Consider the following 4,484-nt stretch of genomic DNA (forward strand, 5'->3'; position numbering starts at 1 on the left):
CTTAAATTTAATGACTTTGTTTTACTTTCAAAATCACCGGTGTAAGAAGGGGTTTTCAAGTTCACATTGTGGAGAGGATGCCACTTAGGCTTTGCATATCACACGGTCTCAGAGATGCTACTTGCGTTGTCCAGTATGTAATATCTGGAGAATTTCATTGCTGGTGTGTTATTATACATTATCTATAGGATGGTGCACAATATTGTGGAGTATGCCAATATGTATTAAAGGAATTATTTCCTTTAAATGCTTTAAGATGCTCATCTTTTTTCGGACATTTGTCTGAATACGATCGACCTTCTTGTAACATGGTTTGTCAATTTATTTCGCTGTATCTTTATATGAGTAAAAAAATTATATTTCCATATGGTATGCGCATTCTAAAGTTCATCTCATGATTTTCACACATTCTGAAAAATGAAATTCCGCAATAATTGCAACGTTTTGGGCCCGTTTCCATGAAACTGTTCCCATGCTCAAGTACGGATTCTGTGCTCAAACCAGCTTTATTGTTACTTACTTGAATCATGTCAAAAATCAAATATAAACATTAAAACAGTAGTTTGTTTTAAGTCCCTTAAAATGTTTTTGAAATGATTAACAAAATAAGATTTTTTGAAATTAATTTATAACCGGAACAAGCTTAAAGATTGGGCTTGAGCACAACATCCAGGCTTGAGCATGAGCACGGTCTCATGAATACTGTCCCATATTGCTCTTAACAGCGACAAAAAGTGAAGTCTATTTCAATCGTTGAGACCTCATTTGTCCGTTCAGAATATCAAGTTGTTTCAAACTGACATTCTGATCTAAAACCGACACTTGAAAACTAGTAGACATGCAATCCCGTGTGTCGACGTTTTAACAAGAAATTTGCAACACCATTTTCACTAAGACAGTATCCGATTAGATAACATGGTTTGCCGTATAAATGGTTGGTACATGAATATTGAACTCGCAGGTCTTTGTAATGTACAATTATTTGACACTAGTAATTATCAATAATAATGTGGGTGGTTATTTATTAACCCACCATCATCTGCTGGTGGGCTATTCAAATCGCCCTGCGTCCGTGGTCCGTCCGTCCGTCGGTCGTCAGTCGTCCGTCCTTAAACAATTCTTGTTATCGCTATTTCTCAGGAGGTGCCAGAGGGATCTTTCTCAAATTTTATATGTATGTTCCCCTTGGTCCCTGGTTGTGCATATTCACTTTTGAGACTGATCAGATAAATAAAAAATAAAATAGCCGACAGTCAGTCATCTTGGATTTTGACAGTGAATGTTGGTTATCGCTATTTCTCAATAAGTACCTGAGAGATCTTTCTCAAATTTAACATGTAGATTCCCCTTGGTCTGTCGTTGTACATGTTTAATTTTGAGACTGAACGGATAAACAAAATGGCTGACAGGCAGCCATGTTGAATGTTTACAGTGAAGTGTTTTTTTGTAATAGCTATTTCTCAATAAGGACTGATGAGATCTTTCTCAAATTTGACATGTAGGTTCCTCTTGGTATGTAGTGATGCATGTTTATGAGACTGATCGGATAATCAAATCTTTGATTTTGACAGTTAAGGTTTGTTAGTGCTATTTCCCATGAAGTACTAGAGAGTTCTTTCTCAAATTTTTATATGCAGGTTCCCCACTTTCGTTCATGTTTGTTTTTGAAACTGATCAGATAAACAAAATGGCGGACTGGCGGCTATCTTCGATCCTTTTTGAAATTGAAGGTTTGTTAGTGCTATTTCTCAGGAATAACTCGAGGGATCTTTCTCAAAGAGCTATTGCGGGTTGCTATACCTATTGCCGCGTCCTCAGGTATTTTTATACAGGTAGCTCTATCGGAATCCCGCGTCTAAGAATAGATTATTGTAAACAGACGAACTTAAGGCCACACTAATAATACATGCATTTTACGATAAAGACTCAACAAAATGCGTACATACGCACATCTCGTTTTGGTTCCTCCCGCAGCTTGAAATGGTAAAATAACTTATGATTTTCGAATAGCATGTCTTACACGTGTATTGCGCTCCTTACTTTGTGCTGCAGTCTTCCTGCATTTAAAACAAATAAGAATGTCTTCGACGATGAATTTCCCCGCATGTTTGGTAATATATTTGCGATAATAACAGTCCTTTTTTCTTGACCTTTTCTTATTCTGACGGAACAATCCCACATTGCGTTTTAATTATAAATAAAAAAAAACTAGTGCCAATTGGAGGGCAAAACAATTCATAAGTATCGTTAAAAATGATGTTCTACCTACAACAGTGATTTGCTGACATGATTCCATAGAAGATAGATCAATAGGTATGCTATTAAAATGTCAATAAAATGTTCCACTAATTTCAACAATGTTTTATAACTGAATTATTAAAAAAAAAACCCACCTGAACGTGAATTAGAACTAGCAACGTTTACTTCTTCTGATCAAAAGCTAACTGCGTTACACATTAGGCTACATCGGACATAGACGAATATGGAAATACAAACTGTTTTAATTAACCCAAGGAACATCTGTCACAATTTTGGGAAACTCGATCAATCCTGTTTTTCATCATTTTGAGCACTTTCCCAAGGGAGGACCACTTTTCCGTCATACGATTTGTTTTGCATGTTACATTTATAACGGAATCAAAAACTGTAGTCAAAAGTTGCTCCTCGGATGGGAAAGTGTGGAAAGTCTGGGAAACCCCGTCACTTTCATCGATATAGTGAATATGGCTCTATTTGCAGTATTATATTAACAATACCGAATATCTCAACAGTTCAAGAATTCATATTCAATTGGTTTGATATATATTCCATGCATTTTCGCTATTAGAATTTATTCATTCATCAACATTTTTTTCCGTTTTCATAAATGCCGACTTAGGGAAATATTGGCAGTTTTTCGCCATAGCTCTTTGATATGTAGGTTCGCCTTGATCCCTCGTTGTGCATGTTATAAATTTGAGACTGATCATAAAAACAGGGCCGAAGGAAGGACTAAACAGATTTTCTCATATTCAGTGATCGGTTCTTTCACATTAAGTACTGTCCCAGTAAATATGTGACAAACTCACTTTGAAGGTTGTCTTTTATACACAGCAGTATTAAGTTCAGATCAAAAGTTACCTCAAGGTGCATTTACTGTTAACATGAATCGATCAAACAGATTAGAGAAAAGAAGAGAAAATATCGAACTGACAAAGAACTAATAAAGATAGTACAATAGTGGGCGCCAAGATCCCCCTTGGATCTCCTGTATCGTGTGACAGGTATGAACATGTGGGGTAAGTCACTTATACCGTTTACCATAATAAAGAACAGTCTGGCCCATTAGTCCAATACATATATACGATAAATGCTTCTTCATACATTTACCTCTCAAAATATCTATATCAACGCGACAAAATCAGTCATCATAACAAATACATGATTTATTCGTCCTTGTTAACCTCTTAGAAATTAGAAGCCCGTCAGGCCTGTAGCGCTTACATGAGGGTATGAAATGCTTCCGCTAAATTGAGACCATTGTGGCTGTGTCAGATTTCTAATTGACCCAAATAACTCGTATAATATAACTGGTAATGGTAATGACAGGATTATGTGTAAGATATATAGTTGAAACTGATGTGTTTGAATTAACAGTTGGTAAAAAAAAGCCTGAGAAGGAAATGCAATCAGTGGAGATGATATTAGGTATCGATGTTAAAATGCAAGTTGTTTATCAAAAAAAACAATTGGTCCTGGTTTAATCCATAGTGAAATTTAAAAAAGGAAAAAATGTATTGTTTGAGCCCCATTCATAGTATAGCAGTGTAAAGCAGTACAATGATAGCCGATGTCAAAAAGTGCCACAGATGTATTGCATCTAGTTACAGACTGTATTGGCTGTAAAATAAATGGAATGGTATATTTTTTAGATAAAAGAAATCAGAAAAAATACAGAACATCAGTCTGGGTCAGCTGTAAGTCAATCACTTTAAATAAACAAGGTATCGAGAAAACCAAAACAAAATGACGATGAAGAAATTCTAAATGTCTTCTTTGCTACAGGTGTACAATTTTGAACAGTGTTTGGCATGAAGGGATATTATACAATTTGACATAAGATGGGATATCCGAAAAGTAATCAAATCTCTTGAAAGTTATTTGAAAAACAGCAACAAGTAAAGGGTAGTTTTAGGCGAAAAATATTAAAGATATTACAGCAGGTGTTCCACAAGGATCAACACTGGGACTTTTATTTTGTTCACATATCATACTGTTATTGATCTGAGATGTAAGATAAAACTGTTTTAATCTTAAATGTGGATAACTCAAATAAAACTATAAGAACAACATAAATGGTACTCTCCAAGGCATGTTAACATAAAGCATACGTAAGAGTTAGTTTCAAACGTCCATTTATATTAAGAAAATTGAAGGTTTAAAGTTGATAGAATATCTTATATCAATATCAATATCAAATCATAATATCAAATAATTGAATATGG

This window comes from Mizuhopecten yessoensis, unplaced genomic scaffold, assembly GCF_002113885.1.
Source record: "Mizuhopecten yessoensis strain PY_sf001 unplaced genomic scaffold, ASM211388v2 scaffold3459, whole genome shotgun sequence".
Classification (NCBI taxonomy): domain Eukaryota; kingdom Metazoa; phylum Mollusca; class Bivalvia; order Pectinida; family Pectinidae; genus Mizuhopecten; species Mizuhopecten yessoensis.